This window comes from Chlorocebus sabaeus, chromosome 12, assembly GCF_047675955.1.
Source record: "Chlorocebus sabaeus isolate Y175 chromosome 12, mChlSab1.0.hap1, whole genome shotgun sequence".
Taxonomy (NCBI): domain Eukaryota; kingdom Metazoa; phylum Chordata; class Mammalia; order Primates; family Cercopithecidae; genus Chlorocebus; species Chlorocebus sabaeus.
In genome coordinates this window covers 8,585,443-8,610,123 of record NC_132915.1, presented here as the reverse complement: position 1 = coordinate 8,610,123, position 24,681 = coordinate 8,585,443, and the positions used below count along the sequence as shown (strand labels likewise).

Here is a 24,681-nt window from a genome sequence, read left to right as displayed (position 1 = left end):
GAAGAGGGCGGCAGCCTAAAATGATACAGTCACTCAGGTCCATCCAACCCCAAATTGCCGTAGATGCTGGAAGAGGGTCAAGTGCATATGGACTAAGGAGGCAGTGTGATCCCCGTGAGGTGCCTGTATCAGAAAACCACAGCCCCTGCCTCCCCGAGACTGCCGCCTGGGGAGTGACCTCGGCTGCCCTCTCAGAGTGAAAGGAGCCCAGGTAGGAATTCCCCACTGAAGTAGTCAAGCAAACCCCCAATTTCAGGATTCACTCTGCAGCCCCCAAATGGGAACAGACCTCACTCACGTTTCACTGCACTGCTAACAGGAACCTGGTCCTATTAACCTGGAACCCCCTCTCCAACCCTGGTCAGCAGCATCTGCAAGTGCAATTTCGTGGGACTGACTTCAAAGTACCCAAGCCTAAGGGTCTATGGCCCCACAAAGCCCCATCCTGGTGTCTGTCCTTCCAGCAAGCAGCCAGTTCCACAGCATGTGGGGGTTCGCATTTTCCCAGCAGTGTGTCACCTTCCAGATGATTCAGAATGTGTGCAACATGGGTCACACGTGGGGAGGAGCTGGTGAGTCATCATCACTCACTGCCCCCCACACAGTCATCTTCCAGGTCTGAAAGCTCCAGGATGGGCGTTACCTGGCCATTGCTCTGTCTCTTGTAGGGCCCAGAAAGGAGATGTGTTTCCCCCAGGGATACACTCACCACTAGGGTGACCACTGTAGAGGGCCTGCCTAACCCTGAGGGGTGGGCTCCACCCTGCAGGCGTGGGTGGCTTACAGCTGACCTGAGACACTGGCTCCAACACCCAGGCCCTTCTCACCTGCATGTGTCACTGACAGCACGCTGCTGCCATCTGACCACAGCTGACATGTCATGGAGGGATACGGCCCCCACACTGAACAATTTCCTGGGCAGGCTCTTCCCAAGCATCTCAGTGGTCACAAGTTGAGGACCACCACTGGCCACCAGCTCCAGCCGGCCCCTGCCATGGCCCATGCAGCTTCTTTCTGGGCCTCACATTTGATGCTGCCCAGCACTGCCCAAACACAGTCCCTGGCCCTGCAGGAGAACCTGAACCGGAGAGACGAGGTCAAGACCCATACAACCTGCCGAGAGCCCAGTGCTACGCCCCAGCCACCAGAGAGGGCGCCAGGCGGGCAGCAGAGGGGAGGCACACATCCTCCATTGCAGCCAGCATGGACCTCAGGGCTACAGATATCCAGTCGCAGGAACTCAGAACCAAGAGGAACCAGCCCCTTCATCAGAGTCAGGAGGAGAATGCGGCACAGGCATGGATCCTGCTCAAGGTCACACAGCGCAGGCCAGCTCCCAGACACTCTGCATATGGCCTGGCCCACCATCTCCAAGACAGCGCTTTCTCCTGCACCAGGGCAATGGCACCCAGCCCCACCTACAGGACCATGCTGCACACGGCCAACCCACCTCCAGGGGCAGGGTGACAGACACCCCCCAGAAGAGCAGAAAACCAGATCCCAGTATGGGCTGGCCATGGGGAAGAACACAACAAAGCAGCCACTAGGTCCTCATCTCCACCGTGTCAGCAGCCAGCGCCAGGCTTCTCTAGCGCTCCGCCTCTCAGTCCCTCAGGGCCCCTGGACCCTGCCAGCCACACCACTGCAGGCTCCGTGTGACTGCTCCAGAGGTCCAGAACACAGAGAGGATGGACATAGGTCCCTGGGGCGGGGGTCTCCCTTTCCATGCTCACTCCTGGCCTTGGGTCACAGGGCACTAAGCGGTTCGTCTAAGAGTACAGAGAGTCAAGTATAACCCCCAGCTCCTTCCCCAAATGCAGGTTACCTGGTGGTGGGTCTGGGAGGGCAGCCTGGGCATGGGCACTGGACAGAAGTGGCATGTGGCCTGGCTCTCCTATCCTCCCTGCCCAGTCAGCCTTCCCAGACCCACTGCCAGGAGCTGTACCAGGCTGGCGGCCACCTCAGCTGACTCTGGATGCCAAGAAGCCTCTAATCCTAGCTTCACCCAAAGCAGACGACATCTAGGGGAGCATCGACATCCCCATCAGGGCGAGTGCCTTCTTGAGGCCAGGAGAGGGGGCCGTGAAGACAGTAACTCAGATCACCCAGCGACACCACCAACAGCAGTGGCAGGGGCTGGCGGGGGCGGCAGCTGCTGTCTACTGAGCACACCATACCCCAGGCAGGTGCCAGCTTCTTACAGGAACCCTTCTCGCTGCTCTAGGAGCCAGGACCCACTGCTGTCACCATCCCTCTTTTGCAGATAAGAAAGCAAGGCTTGGAAACTTCCAGAAGTCATACCAGTGTCGGGGGGTAGGGGGCAGTGTCTGATACTACAGGTATGGAAAGCAAAGTTCCCCACCCTGCATCAGAGGCAAACCCAAGTGGCCACAGCAAGCTCCTGAGCACACCTGGGCTGAGCTGTGCTCATTCAAATCGTTTTCTTAACAGAATCTCAAGTTCACCTCAAGCTTGGAGCCTGGTGAGCGCTTCATAAAGAGCAGGTTCCTGGGCCCCAGTCGGGTGACAGTGGCCGAGGGACATATCCGACCTCTGGAAGCCCGGGAAGCATGCTGTTCATAGAAGTGCATGCTGCTAACAGCTCATTCCAGAGCGCATGGTGCAATAATTTTTTGCCAGCTTTAAAAAGCACAAGAAAGAAATTAAGCAGTTTGCAAACTGAAGTCTACATAGTGGATGAGAAGTGGCCAGTTACGTGCTCAGAAGAATGCAGTTGTGGGTTTCTGTTTGGGGTCAAGCTGTGCCAAATGGTAGCACTCTGAAAATGCACATAACAAGAAAACTCATTAAAAACTCTGTAACCCTAAAAACTATATCAAAGCCTCCAAAGCTGCTGCTTAACCCTGACGGGCAGCTCTGTGGGCGGGAGCGGTCACAAGCCTGGCTGAGGAAGGCAGGCCTCGGGCTGGGATGGCAAGTCATGCCCAAAGCATCTGCAAGTGACAGAAAGTTCTGGAACTATTTCACACAGGGAGGGGAATTACTGGACACTCAGAACATACACCACAACATTTCAGAACTAGAGGACGTTTTCAGCAATACTCTCCCACTTGCGAGCCAAAAACTTCAAGCATCCGCCCTGCTCCCCAACAGCCAAAGAGCAAACCCTCCAGACAGCCCCCAACCACATACACACTGTGACGAGGGGCCTGGACCCCACTTACTGGGTGAGTCAGATGCCCTCCAAGCTTTAGTGGGAGACAACTGACTATGACTCTAGGGGTGGCTACTGTCCAGCTGCAAAACCCACCCAGGCCACGAGCCTGCACAGGGGCAGCAGCCGGGCTGGGAGGACGAACAGCCAACATCTTCCCAGGCAGGGAAGAGGACCAGCCACAGTCACTGGGGAGAGGGAAACTGGCCTCTGATGTCTACAGAGTCTAACAGGGGTATTTCCGGGGCCTCAGCAACCCCACAAGCTCAGAGAGATGTCCCGCCCAGGGATGTTCTCATCTCCATAGTGCCTTATCAGTAAAAATCTGTCAATCCAAATAGGCACCATTAGATGGGCCGGGAGCGGTGGCCCAAGCCTGTAATCCCAGCACTTTGGGAGGCTGAGGCAGGCAGATCACCTGAGGTCAGGAGTTCAAGATCAGGATGGCCTACATGTCAAAACCCCATCTCTACTAAAAACACAAAAATTAGCTGGGTGTGGTGGCTCGCACCTGTAATCCCAGTTACTCAAAAGGCTGAGGCAGGAGAATCGCTTGAACCCAGGAGGCAGAGGCTGCAGTGAGCCAAGATCAAGCCACTGCACTCCAGCCTGGGCGACAGAGCAAAAGTCCATCTCGGGTGGAAAAATACCAAAAAAGAAATAGGCACCCATCAGAAACAGGTTAAATTAATAATAATATTATAGGATGCTATGCAGCAGTACAATCCACGCAAGTCAATGTTTATTGACAAGTACAGATAAACATTCTATTAAATGCAAAGAGGAGAAGATAAAACAGCACTTAAGTGCGAGCTTACTCATGTAAAAAAACCAGTCATAAAAGGTCACACCCAGGGAATGGCCTGGCTGGCACGTTCCAAGCTCACTCCCAGGCTGACTCCTAACCCTGGCGGCTCCTGCTCCTGCTCTTGCGGGTGAGCCACCCAGGGCACACCCAGGGCTGGCTAAAACACCACCCACAAATGCAGGTAGAGTGACCTGCAGGAGGAGGGACACCAAAATGTCAGAACTAATTCTGGGAGGTGGAATTTTAAATATCTTCTTGGAACTTTCCTGTATCTTCGAAATTTTTTTACTGGAGGCATTTTTCAGTATTGTTCTCCCAAACAAGAGCAGTTTTCCCAGAATCTCCCTTTTTTTTTTTTTTTTTTGGAGACAGGGTCTCACCCTGTCACTAAGGCTGCAATGCAATGGCGCAATCACAGCTCACTACAGCCTCGAACTCCTGGGCTGAAGTGATCCTCCCACCTCAGCCTCCTGATAGCGAGGACTACAGGTGTGAGCCATCATGCCCAGCTAATTTTTTATTTTTATTTTTTTGTAGAGATGGGGTCTTGCTATGTAGGCCAGGCTGAACTTGAATTCCTAGGCTCAAGTGGTCCTCCCACCTCGGCCTCCCAAAGCACTGTGATTACAGGTGTGAGCCACCGTACCCAGCAAGATTCTCTCTTTTGATGGTTTCACCTCAGCAAAAAAGAAGGTGGCCCTGAAGCCCCTAGAGCACATTCCAGCCTCCTCAAGGACATGTTCCCAGCCCCTCCCTTGGCCAGACTGGGATCCGTAGAGTCAAAGCCCCAATACAAGCTCTGGTTCATCTATGCTGTCCTCATCTCTCTGTGTCCATACCTCAGTGCACCTTCCCTTCTGTACTGCTCTGCCATGACAAGCCCTGACCTGTCCATCTGTTCCCCCAGGAGAGGCATGTTTACATGGCACAGGAGCCTGGCGGCCCAGCTGCACCCTCTGCGCCCACCCTTACCAACTGTAAAGTCCTGGACTGGCCACTTAGCCCTCTGCCCCTTGGCTTCCATCCATAAGACAGAGTTGGCCACAAAAGGTACTTGGATCATTTATAACACCGCTTGGCACAATAAATGTTAACTACTAATATAAGTAATAGTATGTAAATGTACTACCATGGAATGGACTGGGTCATTTTTACTAGACAGTGGCATTGTAACCCTGACTAAGCCTGGAGATCTGAGGACAGGACCCTTGGGAGTTGGGAGCTGAGATCTGAAAATTCAGGATGATCAGGGTGGCCACAGTGAGGTCCTGAAACTGTCTGAGGCAAGTGTGAGGGGCACCCTCCAGCACTCTGTCCTAAGGGCAGCAATAAGACCACTGGCTGCACGGCTCTTCCTCCTCTGAGTGCCCTGCCTCTATCTCTGGTCACCAGTGCAGCGGGTACACCCTCTGGGGATCTACGGGCCCTCAATGATAAAAATAGATTTGGTGCTGCAGGCAAATGATACGTAACACCCATGTGAAAATGAGGTTAAAAAGCAAAAACAACCTCCCAACCTCCTCACACCAATCAGGGTGGCCACTACCAAAAAAAAACAGAACACAACAAGTGTCGGTGAGGATGTGGAGAAGCTGGAACCCTTGCACTTTGCTGTGGGAATGCAATATAGGCTAGCCACTGTGGGAATCACAAAGGTCCCTTAAAACATGAGAATAACCATGTGATCCTGAGATCCCACTCTGTATGTACACAAAGAAGTCCCAGAGACATATGCACACCCGTGTTCTCGACAGCACTACTCACCAGGGCCAGAAATCTCTTCTGCAGCCAGTCAGGTCCGGATAGTGACCCCACCTTTATAAGGACAACCTGAAGGGGACCTCTGTTACCACGGTGCGAACACAGAAGCATCACGGTGCACACGATGGTCGGGAACATAGCAGAACTGGCTCTAGGGCTTGCCAAGTGCTGCTGGTGCCTCCTGGGCAGAGGGCAAAAGCCAGCTCTTCACAGGAACTTCTCACCTCGCTGTCTACAGCAGGCTGGAGCACGGATGTGTGCGTGCCCCTGCGATAGGGGCACGGATGTAGCAGTGACCCTCTGAGGCTGCCACGAGTCCCCCATGAGTGCAACTGCAGAGACGGCAGCCTGCAGCAGACGGACTGAGTGCGAGGCCACCAGGGGACTCACCCACTTCCAGGGGGCCAGGCGGCCAGTGGGCCACTGCAGCATGGTCAGCACTGATGGAGTCCTTGATAGTGGGGAGGGGTCTCCAATCGGCGGGGAGGGGTCTCCAATCAGCAGAGAGGGGCTCCCATGACCTCTGTCTAACCAGCAGTGACTGCAGACTGTGAACACAGCTGGTGCCACATGCTATGGCTTCTGAGCCCATGGTGTGTGTCCTGGATAGGGACTGTGCACAAGCACAGCAGGTTACATGCATCCGCCTCTTGGCATTTTGCTTAACCCCCTCTGGGAGGGGCCTCCCGCCGCTGCATGTGGCTGAGCACGGGCTTCCACCAAAGCCATCAGGTCTGCCCAAGTACAGGGTGGACACCATCCAGGGCAGAAGCCCAGAGGGTCACAGGGTCTGGGGGCAACACGGAGACACAAAGCCCTCTGCTGTCCCACTACACACAAGAGCATGGCCCTAGGTGCAGACTGTCCCGAGGCTAAGACAGTATCTCTCAAAGTCTCTGGATGCTGGTATCAGTGAACCCCAGCAGCTCTGCACTAAGTGCGGGTCACACTGGGCAGCTCCAGCCAGAGTGCCACCACTCCCCTCTGGACTGGGTGACATGACGCTATGATGAGCTGCAGAAGCCCCCACGCAGACTTGGGCAGGAATCTGTGCATGACTCACACATAGCACTTGGCATGCGAGGACTACCCCGCTCTGGGGAGAGATGCCGTAACACATGGAGTACACCAGGAGTGCCAATGACGTGGACCACGCATACCACAGTGTCTCCAGCTGTTCATGTTTTAAGACCAGCCAGACTTTGGCCCCAGAGCAGCAGTAACGTGCAACAAGGCCCACCCAGTCTCCCCAGTCACCCACTGCCAGCCAGTAGGGCCCATCCACTGTCTCCACAATGCATGCTGTCCCCATCCAGCACACGGGTAGGTAGAGGAGGGCGGGGTCTCGGTCTATGAGCCATCCAGGCCCCTAGAAACCTCTAGAAGGGAAGATGTCAGCATAATGGCATTGGGCACCTTCTCAATCTCCACTGAGACCTTTGTCAAAACGGTATGCAGACCCCCAAATCTACTGCTTCTTTGGGTTTTCACTTTCTTTCGTGAAGCTTCGTGCATGTAAAAATGTTAGTGTGTCTTTTCTCCTGTTAATGTCATTCATCAGTTTAATTCGCAGGCCTTAGAAACAGAACCTGAGAAAGCAGAGTGAAAGCTTTTCTTCCTCCGACCAGCAGTGTAGCACCTTCTCTCCTCTCTGCTCTCCTGCCTCTCTCTCATAAGAAACGTGATGACATTTAGGGATCACCCTGGAAAATCCAGGAGAATTTCCCTATCTCAAGGTTCTTAACTGAATCATACCTGCAAAATCCCTTTACTATGTAAGGAAATGTTCACAGGTTCCAGGCATGAGGGATGCCCCAAGGTACTGGGGCACCATTCATCCTCCTGCAGACCCCTGGCATGTGCAGCCATGAACCTTTGAGTGGAGTCTCCAGGGCCCTGTCAGGGAATGTAAAGGGGAGGCAGGGCAGCTGGGCCAGGCCCTGTCTGAAGAGGCCACTGCACCTCCCAGCCTTCTGCAATGTGGCCTAGTGTGTGCAATAGTTCTTGATTTTTTTCTCCTGAAAGAAGAAACCTTCAAATGCTGCGAGGTAACTAATCCATACATTTTTAATACTGGGAAGTTCCAGCCAAACACATCTGAGGGCTGAGTTGCTGGTCTAAGAGCTCAGAGTCTACCTGGGCCCCTTGCATGGGGGAAGGGGCCGGCCAAGGCAGGGAGCGCACAGGGGCTACACATCCCCCAGAGCATGTAGAGGACAGAAATCCCTACTAAGAGAGTCATGATAAAGGCAGTCGTAAGGTAATATTAATTTTAAGAATGCTGGTTGAGTAAACATGCAAATGACCATTAACAGGACCTGGAAAATAACCAGAACACCAGTACATTCCATGGGAATCTTAACTTGATGAGTCATTCAGATGCAAATTTTACCCCAATTCTGGAAGGATTACAAGCATCCCCATTCACAGCCCCCATTCCGATGTAAATTCTAGTCCCAGGACTGGCCCTCCAGTTCCCAGCCTTCTGGCTGTTTTGCCCTGTTTCTTTCCTTGAGGCTCCTAAGCAGGAGCTGTGGAGTTTCTGGTTTGTTTCTGGCCCCTCCTCCCTTCCCCAAATCCCAGAGACGGAGCCGGCAGACTCCCAGGGCTCTCTGACTTTCACACACCTGGACCATACTAGACACAGTGCTGGGCATGTACTTCGATTTACAGAACCCAGTGACAACAGGCCACCCAGGTCTCTGTGTCAGCAAAGATCCTGAACAGCAGCCACACCCACGGCACCCACGGCTTTATGCAGAGCAAGTCCTACAGGCTCCACCCACGCCCCACCCGGCCCCCGACCAGCCTGCTTGCTCCTGACCAGCCTGCCTGCTCCTGGACAACCTGGTCTGGGTGCACCCCTCCCAGGGCCACGCCCACAGGTTGCAGGCCCAGCCTTTCCTTACAGAGGCTGTGCAAAACAGAGAAACTTAGAGATACATGAAATTTAAATAAAGGAAGGACATAAACACTGCTCAGTGTTCATATCTGCAGTGCCGCGTCCCAATCAGTTGCCCAGGTAAAGAAAGCAGGGATAGCCCCAGGCCAAGGAAGCGCTCCCCGCAACTCCCCCCTCGCCCCCCAACCCCCGCTCCAGAATCACAGCCTCAGCCTTGGCTTCTCAGATGCTCTCTGGCCACCTACAGATGGACGGAATTCTCAGACAACATCCTGCACTTCTGTTGCCTTCAAAGCACAGAAGTGCAAAGCTCTGGGGTGAAGCCTGTAAGGTCCACTCAAGTGTGTTTTTCATCTGGTTGTCCAGAAGGGCAGCAGGTCATTTGGTCCCCTCATATTAGAAAGAAGGCCACTTAGTCAGCCCATTCTCTCAACCCCAATGCGCGGTGAGAAATGGGAACACAAGACCACTTACCAAATGACAAAGAAAACCCAAGCCCCTGCCCCTGCCCGGCTGGCCTCACCTTTCCGGGAGCCATGCTCCTGGTCCCACGCTGGTCAGCATGTCCCCAGCCACCACGGAGGATGGATACTCAGGACACCATCTGGTCCAGCCGTCCCATCCTCACGCAGGGCCTCTGCCCGCCTGGGACGTCTGTCCTGACTGCAGGGGTTTCAAGGGCTCTGTTATTAGTCGGGGCTCAGGCCAGGACTGCTCCAGCCATAACAAGGCGCCCTTCAGCACAGGGACAAGGTCCCGTGGTGAGCCTTCTCCGCAGGTTGTGGAACAAGCCTGTCCCATTCTCTGCCTTTTAAACAGCGGGACTGTTCAGCGATGTGGACCCGATTGTTTTCCTGTGTGGGCTAATTCAGGGGCTCGTGGGGCAGGGACCAGTCCCAGGGCTGAGGAAGGAAGAGAAAGCCTGCCTTAGAGGAGGGTGTGGGGGGTTGTGGCCCAGCACCCGAGCCATGCACACCAGTGTCCACCCACGGAGCAGCAGGGCGCCTGGCAAGGGCAAGCTCCTCAGTGCCTGAGGACCCTGCAGGCCTGGCCACTACTGCAGTCATCTGGGGGCTCCATGGCAGGACAGGCGAGCTGCCTAGGGCCACGGGACAATGGGGCCAGAGGGGAAGTCCCAAGGAAGCAGCTGTAGCCCTGGGCAAGTCACTCAGGCCCTCTGAGCTCTCATGCCCAGCCTTGGACTCAGGAATCATGAAGGCAGCTCAGTCAAAAGGTAGCAATGAGGGCAAATTTGGGAGGTGAGCATGCACAGAGCTGCTGGACAGTGCTGCAGCCAGACGGCCTGCTCCCAGCTGGGCAGATGACCCTGAACTGGGAAGCACGTGGCCTCTTCTGTTAGGGGCTACAAGGCCCTGGCTGCTCTGTCGTCCAGCATGTCCACCCCCATGAGTGGCCTGATACTAGTGGGCATTGCACAGTGCAGTGAAGAGTGGCTCGTGCAGCTCTGGCAGTTTTTATTTTTCTGCAGGCCAGGTTTTCCTCCCACAGCAGCAGGCACCTGTCCTCAGCCTGTAAGGAAGCACGATGCAGTGAGTATTGCCCAATCTTGGTCGCCCACACTTGGTATTGAATAAACAAACAACCACAGGACAAGCAGCAGGGCAGGTGTGAGGCTCGCCCTGAGTCTCCGACACTGCAGGTGCGGCTTCCAGATCCCAGCCTCTGCACCCAACCCCGCCCAGCACCAACCCTAGCAGGTGGCAGCGACAGGCACTCCTACTGCTGCAGTGCGCCCTGAGAGGGGAGGGTGCAGGCCTGGGACATGGCTGGGCTCAGTGACACGGGCACCTGCCCATGTGCGCCAGCAGCAAGGGGCACAGGTTCCCGGTACTGCCTCTGGTAAAGGGGTCCCAGGGAGGGAGGTCTGGCTGACGTGTCCAAGCGCTAAAGGAAGGTAGCAATGTGACTTGAGCGGGCACAGGTGACAGCCACACAAATTAGGTCTCTGAGTCTCAGAAATGAACAAGACAGGGACACTGTATGAAAGATGTGGTGCTCTGCCCTGGCCCGCAGCTCGGGACATAGTCAGGACAGGGATATGCTTGAACCCAGATGCCAAGTCTATAAAATTCCTTAAACTGAGCAACTCAGTCGCAAGGATGAGCCATCCAACCTGCTAACATGCACAGTGCCACCCGGCACCAGGCTTTGCACCCTTCTCACTAGAAGAATTCTAATAACCTATGGGGTAGGGATAGAGGGGCAGGGCCATCTCAGCAAGATGCAGAGAGGAAGCAGAGGACACCGTACCCAGAAGGGCACCCAGCTGCTATGGAGTGGGCAGCCTCCCTGGGGGCTGAGTGTGGAAGAGGGAAGAGGGAAGCAACAAAGGCGCACTGTAGACAACAGTCAAGCCAAGCGCCCTCCTTCTCTCCCGGGAGCCTTTTGTGACCATGAACGCAAGCTTTAAGTTTGGAGATGAGAAACTGGAGACCCAGGAAGGGGAAGAGTGAAGGGCTGAGGGTCAGCTGGTGCTGGACTTGTGCTCATGTGGATGCCACACTCAGGCTGGCCTGGAGAGAGCTTTCAGGGCGGAGCACCTCCCATGGCAGCTCATGATGGCTGCATTGCAGAATGGAACAACAACATGAGCAGGACGACATTCACCACGGGCGCCTGGTGACTGCAACTCCTGCTCACGACAGAGCTGGGGTCATGCAATTAGATAAAATATTAATCCAGTACATCATGGGCTGAAAGCTATGCCTGTCAAACCCACATTATGAACTGCTTTATTCTGTCATTCCTGAGACAAAGAACATTTCTAGTATTAGGGATATTTGAGGCAATAAATCAAAGAATTCTTTATATTCTTTGACTAGAATCAAATACAATGTATATTTTTACTTTTTCTTTTTCTTTTTCTTTTTTTTTAAGATGGAGTCTCGCTCTGTCGCCCAGGCTGGAATACAACGGCTTGATCTCTGCTCACTGCAACCTCTGCCTCTCGGGTTCCAGCGATCCTCCTGCCTCCGCCTCCTGAGTAGCTGGGATTACAGGTGCCCACCACTACACCCGGCTAATTTTTGTATTTTTATTAGAGACAAGGTTTCACCATGTTGGCCAGGCTGGTGGTCTCGAACTCCCTCACCCTGGGAGCCACCCGGGCTGCAGCACCTCCATCCACACCCACCCGGGACGAGCCCTGGAGTGGTGCTGGCTCCTCTGCCCCACAGACCCAGTTGAGGCTCCCTCCCCGCCCCTGCCAGGAAGCAGTGACCACACCGCCTTCCCTCCCATTCCTCTCCAGCCCCTGCGCTTTCTTCCACCCACATTTTCACCCACCCCGATGGTATAGCTACATGAGTATGTCAAAATTCCAAATCTGGTCTTGACACGCCTCTGCCAAAAACCCTTCAACAGCTCTCCGCTGCCTTTTGCTTAAAATCCCAACCCTTTCCTCTCATAATGCCATCTGATCCAGCTGCCACCCACACCCATGTTCCCATCACCCTGGCCCCCGGGCCCTGCCCTCTGCTTGCCCTCCACACTCAGCCCCCAGGGAGGCTGCGTTCTCCACAGCAGCAGGACCCTTCTGGGTAAAGCATCCCCTGGTCTCCTGGAAAAAAGGGAGGCCGCTTCCTCCTCTGAGCTCCCTGGCACCTCATGCAAGACTTATTCATGTTCCTCTGCAAATATTTCCTAACTACCTGCTACGTGCCAGGCACCGTGCTAAGTACCAGCAGAGCAAAGTGGGGCTGGCTCCACCCTATGGAACCCATCCAGTGGGCAGGACATCAGTGTCCCACGGCATGTGCTCGCGTGTGTGTGATGACACACTGTGACAAGTCCTGAGCAGAAACACACAGGGTGCCAAGAGAACTACAGGAGACAAGCTGGACTGGTGAGGAGGCTGAGCTGGACCTGGAGGGTGAGGTGTCAGAACTGCACAAGTACACTTTAACTGGACCACTGCAGCAAATTTCCACCCAAGCAGGCAAAGCAGCATGCAACTTGACTGATCAGAGCTCCTGAAAGTCGTTTGACCTGCTCACCCAGGGAGTCCTTCTAAGAACAAGCCACTCCCCTGGGCAAGTCGCTCCCTCAGCAAACCACCATCAGGCTGGCTTCACGCCCTCTGCTGTGTCCACTGATCTTAAAGTCTTATTACACACTGTAAACATGTCCCAATCCAAATCAGACCAGCTACCCACATGGAAAGATCTGCCTTAAACCAAACTCCCAGACCTTACGAATACCAGCCCTTGGCCTCCGCGTCCACACACGTGCAGGACTCGGCCGGGTGGCACTGTTCCTCCCAGCAGCGGGCATTCCACGGCTTCGCGTGGCGGACGGGCCATCAGGGAGAACTCTTCAGGAATTGGGCACCAACAACATTAGCTTCCCAGGCAGACAGAACAGCAGGCAAGACAGAGCCCAGTGTGTCTGGGATCAGAAGGAAAGGGGATGTGGCCGAGGTGATGATAGCAGAGGCAACCCTGAGCTCTGGCTGGAGATGTCTGCATGAGCCAGGTCCCCGTTCCCACATGATGGGCCACCCCCAGATCACTGTGTCAGGATCAGAATGCCCCAGACCACGGGAAGGAAGCAAGGGCAGCCTGGAGGTAGCAGGTAGGGAGGGGACCAATTCCCCACCACCCCACGTGTCCTCCTCAGGGCTCCTGGGACCTGCCTGGAGGCTGTGGCTGCTCTGTCCCTGGGTGTCCTCATTGGAGGCTGTGCCTGCTCTGTCCCTGGGTGTCCTCAGTACCCTCTTTGTCGTTTCAGCCCCTAATACCTATCTAACCACTCTGCGTCCAGCTTTCCTGCCTGGGCCCTAACTCCCCTCCTACACTCCCGTCCCACCCCACACTGTTCAACTTCAGCTTCTGATCTAAGTGAAAGGGAAGCCCAGCAACTCCAGGCCCCACCGTGTGGACAGAGGGCTAGAGGCTGGCAAGAGGGGCTCACAGCCATGTCCACCTTTGACAGTCCCTCACTAGGCACCCTTCCCATGGCTGTGTTTAAACACTTCTCTTTCCCATCGGACCGTAAGGCTCTGTTATTTAACGTGCTGGAAATCTTGTACAGTTTATAGATGTGTAGACCAGCAATGGCCAGGCTGGTGAGCTCAGCATGCTCCTGATCACCCCTCCCCATCATCAACACCCAGTGAGCTGGGGCTGTTTCCTTCTCTTTCCCCTGGCCCAGGCCACATCTTCAGGCCAGAGACACGGTTTGCTGCCCCATGTGGCCTGGGTCAAGTTCAGTGGCCAAAGCACCGGGAGGAGCTCAGTGGGTTGGCCCTGGGCACCACGGCTGCCACAAGGATGGTAGAGGCTGCTGGCGCCCCCCTACTCCTCCAGCCCCACTGGCCCACCTGCCAGAAGAGGAGGAAGCCACCTGCTCTTCCCAAGCTTGCCAGGTTCCAGAGTCCTCTGTTAAACATGGTGGCTTTGCAGGAAGAATACGGACCTCATCTGTCAAAATGCAGTAGAGCAGAAAAAATTGTAAGAAAACCAGGCAGCAGCAACATCTCAAAAAAGTGAGATGGTCAGCAGCAAGGGGGGGAGGAGGGGCGGCCACCATCTGAAACCATGCATAAAAATAAACCATCTGCCTGGCCGGGGTCCTCTTCCTCTACTTGCTAGAAACACAGAGTTCAAGGTAAAAATGGAAAAGACAGTGAGTTTCACTTCCACAGGCCCCAACAGCTAGCAGAGAATCAGACCTACTCACCCTGGGCTGGCAGGACACATGCATGGGGAGCGGAGGGTTCCTGGGGTTCATAACTACAACCATCCCGGAGAGGGATCAGCACCAGACAGTGTCTGGCATGGCTGCGGTCCTCCCCATCCTTCTCACCATTTCCCAGCGAGGAAACACCAGACTTGGGCAGATGTCAGTCAATGCTGGGGACCCTGGTTCACACATGTGCCAGTGTCGTCTGCAAACCCGGGCCCTGGGCCTGGGCTTGGACAAGCCTGTCATCACACAGTCTGAGAGACTGGAAGGACCTTCACTGGGCTACAGCAACCTCCGATGCCCACCAGGACCGTGCTCAGCAGCACGAAGGCCCCCTGCACCCCTACAGCACGCCTGCACAGCCTCTGCCTGACCTGGAACTGAAGCCGCCCAGGAGGAAGGCAGCTCTTTTCCCCACGAGGTGACTCACAGCCCAGAGCCCAGCCCCATCAGATCCCCTAGGGACTTCTCCACAGCTTCAAGAGTGAGACTTCCCGGTCAGTGGCGGGATGATGACCACCCACACTACCCCCTGGAAGCAGGCCAGGTCGCAAGGTGCCCTGGAGAAGAACAGATGCCAGTGCTCAACTGGACACACAGTCCAGCCACAAGTTGTGTGTGGGCTAAACAAGGAGCTTAATCAGGGCCACCGGGATGCCCATGGGCCCAGTCTCCAGCCACCTTCCCATGGGGCCTGGCTGCCCTGTCCACCTTCTCACTGACCTCGAAGCGGGTGTACCACGGTCCTGTTGTCCCTGCAGAGTGGAGCCTTCAGCTGTCTGACAGAAAATGAGCCCTCCCAGTAAAGCGTGGCGTGGACTCCACCCGCCCATAATAGCCACCTGGGAAGCAGGTCGGGCCAGCAGCCGCCGCCAGAGGAGGATCTGCCCGGGGTAGGCGGGTGGCGGACAGCCCTGGCCCTGCAGCACCTCACCCGCACCCCACCCCATGCCTGCCTCTGAGCTGGTGGCCAGGACCCGGCTGCCTCCTGTCCTGGCTGTAAGTCCTGTATGGGCCAGCACCTGAAACTCTCTACCCTCCCTCCACAGCATGGGTGGGGCTGAGGTCACCAGTGGGTAACTGCAGGCCCTGACCTCCTGGGCTCCCTGCATGGGTGTGCCCTGCCCTGCTAGAGCTGTGCCATAGAAGATGGGGCACATAGAGCATTTGGGGACTGTAAGGTGCCAGCTGCCAGAGGTGCCCAGGGTCAGGCAGCCCTGGGCCAGGCACAGACGCCTAAGGTGCAGTAACAGCTCACCCCACTGCATGCCCATGCATCCCCCCACCACGGGCAGAGTCAGGGCACTCATGCCCAAAGGAAATCCAAGCAGTGGGCAGGTCCCTGACACGAAGGGTTCTCTTTTCACTGCTCCCCACATAATAAACCTGCTTTACATTTATTGTCCTGGACACTTTGCCTTTTAGAAATTATACCTACCTACCATAGACATAATTCTGCGTACACCTGGTGGTCTCTGTTTTCCTGCTTCACCTGGGCCTCCCTCACCACCTTCACGGCCTCTTTCCCGGCTGCCCCTCCAGCACAGCTACAGTGTACCCACCCTTATCATGCTCTGCCCAGTAGTCACAAGGAGAAACACAGGCCAACACATACAGGCATACGCAGGAGCGCTCCTGCCATCACGGCTCACAAAGCACGTCATCACACACGGAGCACGAAGGGGGACCCCTCCCAGCTGTCAGCAGGTGCTCTGCAGCCGCTACTGACGGGATGTGGGCACGTGAAGAGACAAGCGGGCCAGCGAGTGGGAAGGAGGATCCCCAGACGGAACCCAGTTTACATGAGGCCCTAACAGACCACAGAGTTGTCGTTCAATTCACTGGTCAAAGGACGGATTACTGACTAATTAGTGCTGGCACACTGGAAGGAAACAAAATTGTCCTCCCCCACCCCAAGCATATTATTTCCTGTTAAAAGCATTCTAGACACGTTCAAGAGTTTAATTCAAACACACAAAACAAGAAAACCCCTGCCAGAAAATCCCCAAACAACCCACGTAATCTTCTTAACAAACGCTGGTACCCACGAGCCCTTAGAGAAGAGAGAGACACATTCGACCATCAAATGAGTTAACCTGGACAGCAAATGATACATTCATAAAAGAAACTGGCACAGAGGAGAATTAGGAATAAATATGTTCCAAGCAGAAGAAAGAAGATCAATATCTATAACAAATCCAGAGCTCCTATAGATTGGCAAGAGAGGACTGAACGTCCTGACAGAACAGGGTCACAACACACAACAGGCGATTCACAGAAGATCCAAATGGCCACAGAACATCCAACAAGGACGTGACACTCACCATGATCTGGGGGGACACCATCAAGGCCACAAAGCTGTCACTCTGCCCCGAACACTGACAAGTCGGTCTACAGTGTCTCATGCCACCGCCGAGAGAGGGTGCTGGAACAGGGAGCTCCCCGCACTCACAGGGAAGGATGAACTGTTGGATCTTTTCAGAAACGGATCTGGCAAGATCTATTACAATGAAGAGACACAGCTCTTTGGACCGTGAGTGCTGCTCCCTGAAACCCGTGCACTGAATGACAGCTCCAGAGCACGGCCAAGGTATTCACGGAAGCACTGTTTACACTGCCTGTATGGTTTTCGGGCGGCAGCTCTCACCAGTGACCACAAACTGGACAGCTTACAACAGAAGTGTATTCCCTCACGTTCTGCAGGCCAGAATTCTGAGATCAGTTTCACTGACCAAAATCAGGGTGTCAGCAGGGCCATGGCTCTCTGGAGGCCCCAGGGGAGACTCCCTTCCTGGCCTCTTCCAGCTTCTGGTGGCAGCAGCGTTGCTTGGTTTGTGGTTCCTTGGTTAGTCAGCGTTCTCCAGAGAAGCAGAACCAACAGCATGTGCACAGGGAGAGAGAGAGATTTATTATGCGCTCGGCTCACGTGATTATGGATCTGTCATCCACAAGCTGGAGACCCTGTGAAGCTTCCGTTCACAGGCAGTCAGGCAGGCGAACTCCCCTCTGACTCGGGGAGCTAGGTCTTTTTGTTCTACGGAGGACTTCGACGGATTGGGTGAGGCCGACTCACTTTGGGAAGAGCCCCTCCTACCTCACCTTCTACTTTGCACGCCATACCCAGGCCTCAGGCGAGTTCCCTACCCATGCTCCCAGCCTCTGCGTCCAACTCAGAGGTCTCCATAGGCTCAGCTGGGGGTGCCATGCAGGACAAGCACTGCACCCCCAGCAGATGAGACGAGACCCTCATGTCCCGGACCCCCTCCCTTCCAGGTCTTGCCACGTATTCTATCCCTGCGGGTCTGTCCATCCTGCCTCCCGGGCCACGGCTTTCCTTAGTCTACCGATTCTCATGTCAACCTCACCCAGAAATACCCACACAAACACCCAGAATGGCACCTGACCACTTATCTGGGCACCCCGAGGCCCAGCCCAATTGGCAGATAAAATCCACCCCACACCCACCACTACTGTGGCCTCTGTGCCCTCTGTGTCTAATCTCCCTCTGCTGCCTCTGAGAAGAACACTTTTGAGTGTACTTGAGGCCCAGCAGATAATCCAGAATCATCTCCCCACCTCGAGATCCTCAACTTGGTCCCATCTGCAGACTCTAACTCTCTATCTAAAGTCACCCTCTCAGGCTCCAGGGGCTAGAACCTGTCATTTTCGGGGGCCATCATTTGTCCTACCACAAGGGGCAAAACCAAAGAACAAAAACACCCTGAGACTGACTGAGTGGCTCTGAACAGGGCCTGCTACAAGGCTATGACCCCACCCTACTCAACATGGGCTAAAGAAAACAAGACACACCATCCTGTCCCCATGATGAACACCACGGGGCCTCTCTCGGGCCACCAAGGAGGGCAGAGAGGGTGGGCTGCCTCCCAGGACTTCTCCAGGGCTCCAAGGCTCCCTGCACAAAGGAGCAGCCACTTCCCCTCGGCAGGGGCGTGGGCCATCCCGGACCCTGGCGGCCGCACCTTCTAAAACAAGGCAGCAGCAGCAGGAGACTGAGGCGTGGGAGGGGGGTTATGCGCCAGGCATGCTGGCAGGGGAGGAAGGTGTCTCCCCTCAGGATGCACCTTCCACTCCCCATGCCACACTGCACCCAGGCCTCAGGCAGGCTCCCTGCTCACACTACGTCCAGCTCAGAGGACTCGAAGTCTCAGCTGGGCGTGCCCCTGTGGAATAGGCGCTGCCCCCAAAGACTGCAGAGATAAGAGGAGACCCTCAATTCCCCAGATGCCTTCCCTTCCGAGCCCTGCCATGTGTCCTATCCTTGTGGGTCTGTCCCTCTCACCTCCCAGGCCCAGACCATCTCTCCCACCGCAGCCGACAGCCAGTCCGAATCCCGACCCTCCCTCGCACGCTGCCTATCTGTCCTTCCAATCTCGACAGAGGCCCCCGAAGGCTGGTCTCTCCTTGTGACCCTTGCAGGCCAGCAGGCGGCAGGAGCAGATTCAGACATGTCCCTACCTGACAGCGAAGGAGCGAGGGCATTCTGAGGGGGCCTGCCCTGGGAGAGCTCCATGCCCCAGCTCCAGTCAGGACTAACCCCCAGGCTAGTCCTCAGATGTCTCCTCAACTCCAGGCTTAGGTACCCCACAGCCTCCTCCCCACTAATAAGCACCTCAAGCTTCCCGTGTCCCCAAACCATGCTCCTCACCTCCCCAAAGCTGAGACGTCTCCGAGAGAGCCCAGGCAGAAGCCCACGTGGAGCCTCCATCTTTCCTACGGCTCAGGCCAAACCCCAGGGCATTCTGTGCCCCCGACCCACACCATCCCACCCCAGATCCAAGCTGGCAGCAAGTCCTCCTGGTGCACCTCCAAATAAGCACCAACGGGAGCCACTCCTCGTCGGCACTGCCGCACCATGCCCGCACCAGCACTGCTCTCCCAGACCACCTCACGGCCTCCTAACCGGGTGCCCAGCACCCCCACCATGGCCCATTTTCCTCAGAAGCCAGGGGTCTTCCCCAACCCCCCTCAACCTCCCCAACCCACCACCTCCTCTCCTGCCCCTGTCCTTCCTGATTCTGCCTCGGCCCACTGCCCTCCCCACCTCCACTTCAGTGCTCCCCATGCATACGGTGCTCCTCCCCAGGCACAGGCATGGCGCCAGCCTTGGCTCCATCAATCAGCCCAACTCCCCTTATAGAGCCTATCTTATCTCTTTCTCTGCTTTATGTATTTATTTATTTGTATTTTATTTGGATGTATTTATTTGCATCAGGTCTTGCTCTGTCACCTAGGCTGGTGTGCAGTGGTGTGATCATAGCTCACTGCAGCCTAGAATTCCTAGGCTTAAGTCATGCTCCCACCTCAGCCTCCTGAGTAGCTGGGACTACAGGTGCATTTCACCATGCCTGGCTAATTTTCTATATTTTTATAGAGATGGGGGTCTCACTATGTTGCCCAGGCTGGTCCCAAACTCCTGGCCTCAAGTGATCCTCCCATCTCGGCCTATCAAAGTGCTGGGATGACAAGAGTAAGCCATTGCCCCTGGCATCTTTTTCTGCTTTATTTTTCCCTCTTATAACTTCAATCATACCTGACCCATTGATCTCCTTTGGGGTCTGCCCCCATAGTAGACTACTATTTCCTCTGCTGACGCCCCACTGCCCAGGCATATGGGACCCAGGGCAGGAGCTCAGTGACCTGTGGCATGGCAGGCCATGGAGGACCCACCCTCCCCTGGGCGATGTGGGATAGGGACAGGGAGGCAAGGTATGCCTATCCAGACCAGCCAGGCCCCCCCAGCACCAGGAACAGGCTGCTATGGGGGCCACAGCCCGCCTGCACTCTGAGGAGCAGTGATCCACACAATGGCAGCAGAGAAGGCGTAAAACTGCGAGGCCTCTGCACATGGATGAGAACGTGTCAGACGCACCCAGAAAGCTATTCAATGAAAGGGCTTGTTTCACGGGCTCCACTGGCGGGCATGACAGCATTGCCCACATGTTCACTCTCTGCAAAGAAAAATGGGCCCTTTTGAGGGATATAAATAGCCTGGCCAGATGTGGGAGTGCCTGAGGGGCTTTTCCCAGGACTCTAGCGTGTGTCCTGCAGCTGCATAAATAGCAGCCCCTCAGTGGGACCCCAGGGGCTGCCAAAGCAAGTGCAGGTCAGGACATGAAAGGGTTACGTGGGGACCCTCCTTCCACAGGAAGGCAGGATGGGGCTCATCACAAGCCATCACTGACCTGCAGGCTGAGCATGCCCGTTGATGCATTCAGGGTACAGCTGGGACACGGAAAATCAGCAGCAAATCCACTGTGTAAGTCTTACCCACAGAAAACAAGGGAGACAGAAGCCTGGACAGCGCGGGGCCTTTTGGGGATGGGTGTGCTCACTGAAAGCACAGGCCAGGGAGCCCTGCAGACGTACAATCTCAGTGGTGAAACCGGGCTATTTGGTAAGGCCCAGCAGGCCATTTTGTAATTGTCTGCATAAATGCAAAATAATAGCACTTAAAGCTGGCTAAAAACACTCTCAAAGCCTGATAAGGTTGTTACAAGTCACTAGCTCCCAACTACCGGGGCGGGGCCTGGACAGGAGAGGAAGTCAAATCCAAGGGCACCAAAGAACAGTTTAGATCCTACACCTACCAGGCAAGCCACAGGTATAATTTCAGATGTTCCCAGAAGTCACGCTAAAACACTAAGTTTGTGGCTTTTGCTCACCCTCTCCTCGAGGATTGAGGGAGCTCTAACCACAGCTTGCGACTGGGAAGGGAGGCAGAGCAGCGGCTCAGGGGAAACGAGGCTGCAGTGGTGGTGGCAGGAAGATGTCGGGTGAGGACAAGCAGCAGGAGCAAACTATCGCCAAGGACCTGGTCATGACCAGGTAGAAGATGGGGGGCGACATCACCAACAGGGCACTTGGTCCTTGGTGGAAGCATCCAGCTCAGGTGTGCCAGTGCTGAGCCTCGGTGAGAAAAGTGATGCCATCATTATGCAAGAAACAGGGAACATCTTCAAGAAAGAAAAGGATATGAAGAACCGGGCGCGGTGGCTCAAGCCTGTAATCCCAGCACTTTGGGAGGCCGAGATGGGTGGATCACAAGGTCAGGAGATCGAGACCATCCTGGCTAACACGGTCAAACCTCATCTCTACTAAAAATACAAAAAAATTAGCCAGGCGTGGTGGCAGACACCTGTAGTTCCAGCTACTCGGGAGGCTGAGGTAGGAGAATGGCGTGAACCCTGGAGGCAGAGCTTGCAGTGAGCTGAGACGGTGCCGCTGCACTGCACTCCAGACTGGGAGAGACAGACTTCGTCTCAAAAAAAAAAAAAAAAAAAGGAAACGAAGAAAGGTACTGCTTTTCCCACCAGCATTTCGGTAAATAACTGTGTATGTCACTTCTCCCCTTTGAAGAGTGGCCAGGATTATATTCTCAAGAAAGGTGACTTGGTAAAAATTTACCTCGGGGTCCCTGCGGACGGCTTCACCACTAATGTAGCTCATACTTCTGTGGTTGACGTAGCTCAGGGGACCCAAATAACAGGGAGGAAAGCAGATGTTATTAAGGCAGCTCACCATTGTGCTGAAGCTGCCCTGTGCCTGGTCAAACCTGGAAATCAGAACACACAAGTGACAGAAGCCGGGAACAAAGCTGCCCACTCATTTAACTGCACGCCAACAAAAGGTATGCCTGTCACACCAGTTGAAGCAGTATGTCATCGATGGAGAAAAAAACATTACCCAGAATCCCACAGACCAGCAGAAGAAGGACCGTGAAAAAGCTGAATTTGAGGTACATGAAGCATATGCTGTGGATGTTCTCGTCAGCTCAGGAGAGGGAAAGGCCAAGGATGCAGGACACAGAACCACTATTTACAAACATGACCCCTCCAAACAGTATGGACTGAAAATGAAAACCTGACGTGCCTTCTTCAGTGAGGTGGAAAGGCATTTTGATACTACGCTGTTTACTTTCCAAGCATGTGAAGATGAGAAGAAGGCTCGGATGGGTGTGGTGGAGTACCCCAAGCATGGACTGCTGCAACCCTTTAATGTTCTCTATGAGAAGGAGGGGGAATGTGCTGCCCAGTTTAAATTTACAGTTCTGCTCATGCCCAGTGGCCCCATGCGGATAACCAGTGGTCCCTTCCAGCCTGACCCCCATAAGTCTGAGATGGAGGTCCAGGATGCAGAGCTAAAGACCCTCCTCCAGAATTCTGCAAGTCGAAAAACCCAGAAAAAGAAAAAAAAGAAGGCCTCCAAGACTGCAGAGAATGCCACCACTGGGGAAACATTAGAAGAAAATGAAGCTGGGGACTGAGGTGGGTCCCATCTCCCCAGCTTGCTGCTCCTGCCTCATCCCCGTCCCACCACACCCCAGACTCTGTTAAGTGCAGTTCTTCTCCACCTAGGACCACCAGCAGAGCAGGGGTCTCCCTGCCCCCACCCCAGTTCCCCAACCCACCCCCTTCCAACAACAACCAGCATCTGACTCTGGTCTTGGGAGGCGAGGCTTCCCAACCACAGAAGACTACTTTAAATGAAAAAAAGAAATTAAATAATAAAATCAGGAGTCAAAATTCATCGTCTTCAAGCCCCTCTTTCTAGCCTTTTCTACTACTCTCTGTTTGGTCAAAGTTTGTGACCCTACAACAGAACAGGACTAAATTAGCCACCACCACCGAAAACTCGGTCGAATTTTTTTATACTACTCTGACGTCAGCATTTTTTCATCTGTTTGGAACTTTTTCCTCTCTTTTCCATTCTCCTCAAGTATTTTATCTGGCTTCAAAATTAGGAGGATTATTTCTCCGATTGTTTTTATTCAGTGTGGCCGACTCCTCATCTGATTCAGGCTGTCCAGTCAGGCCCCTACCATTTTAGGAGCTGGAGCCTTCATTTATGAAGCGATTCTCATCTGTGAAATGGATCCTCATTTGTCAATCTTTTTTCTTCCATTTTCACAAAGCTGTAAAGAAATAATCCATCTCCACCTTACCCTTTTCTCTGGAGTGGGTCTCCCCTCGCTCCATCTTACACAAACCCGAGCTGGAAGCTCAACTGGTTTTGTTCCCTGTTTGAAACACTGTGATCTCCCTCCCTTGAAAGAAAAACCGAGAACCAGAGGAGTAGACTGACTGAAGATACGACTCCTGGCTTTCTGAAGCTACGGACTTGGATTGGATTGCTGGGGGTTTGTAGAGAAAGGCGACAAATTTCAGTACCTCTGGCATGCCGTCCCAGGAAACTAGGGCTCCCACTAACTTATGAGGTTTTTAAACACATTGACAATGACACGACATTAAAATAAATCTGGATTTGCTCATTAAAAAAAAGACTAAGTTTGCTTTAGTCATATATTTTATCTAACCCAATACACATCCAAAATACACTCCTTCTGCGCGTCATGCACGCAGGTCATGAACAAGGGAGTGCATCTTGCCTTCTGTGTGCAAACTCTCTTTAACTGCTCGAAGTATCTCGGCTCTGATCAGTCACACTTCTGGTGCTCCGTGTCAGGCGTGGTGTCCAGCTAGGATACTGAACAGGGACCCTATGAGGCCTAGGGAGGCAGTACCACCCACACAGCCACTGGTAGGAGGAGGTGCTATGGATCTGAGTGTGTTGAGGGTGTGGAAGCTTCTGGTTACTATAAATGAACCCTTGGCCGCTGGCCCCTCCTCTGTGCAAGAGGCAGCTGGATGGTGCTAGTACCCTACATGTCCTGACTTGTTTTTTTGTTTTGTTTTGTTTTCTTGTTTTTTGAGACAGAGTCTCGCTGTTGCCCAGGCTGGAGTGCAGTGGCGGGATCTCGGCACTACAAGCTCTGCCTCCCGGGTTCACATCATTCTCCTGCCTCAGCTTCCTGAGTAGCTGGGACTACAGGCATCCGCTACCACGCCCGGCTAATTTTTTGTATTTTTAGTAGAGATGAGGTTTCACCATGTTAGCCATGATGGTCTTGATCTCCTGACCTTGTGATCCGCCAGCCTCAGCCTCCCAAAGTGCTGGAATTACAGGCATGAGCCACCATGCCCAGTCTTTTCGGTCTGTCGCCCAGGCTGGAGTGCCATGGCGCGATCTCAGCTCACAACCACCTCCGCCTACTGGTTTCAAGCGATTCTCCTGCCTCAGCCTCCCAAGTGGCTGAGATTACAGACATGAGCCATCATGCCCGGCTGGTAGAGACGGGGGTTTTGCTATGTTGGCCAGATTGGTCTCGAACTCCCGACCTCAGATGATCCACCCGTCTCAGCCTCCCAAAGTGCTGGGATTACAGGCATGAGCCACCACGCCCGGTGTCCTGTCCTGTTAAAGCAGCTTTGGGATGCAGAGCCTGACCATGCTTCCTCTGCAGTGACCTGC

The 24,681-nt window shown here is 54.4% G+C and overlaps 1 protein-coding gene and 1 pseudogene across 6 annotated transcripts in view; one reads left to right on the top strand and one right to left on the bottom strand.

Annotated features, from left to right (window-relative positions):
- The window catches only part of SEMA4D (semaphorin 4D), a 120,009-nt gene that overhangs the window by 51,305 nt on the left and 44,023 nt on the right, over positions 1–24,681 (bottom strand). The gene's annotated exons all lie outside the window — the stretch shown is intronic.
- On the top strand, positions 21,016–23,026 carry LOC103219726 (proliferation-associated protein 2G4-like; annotated as a pseudogene).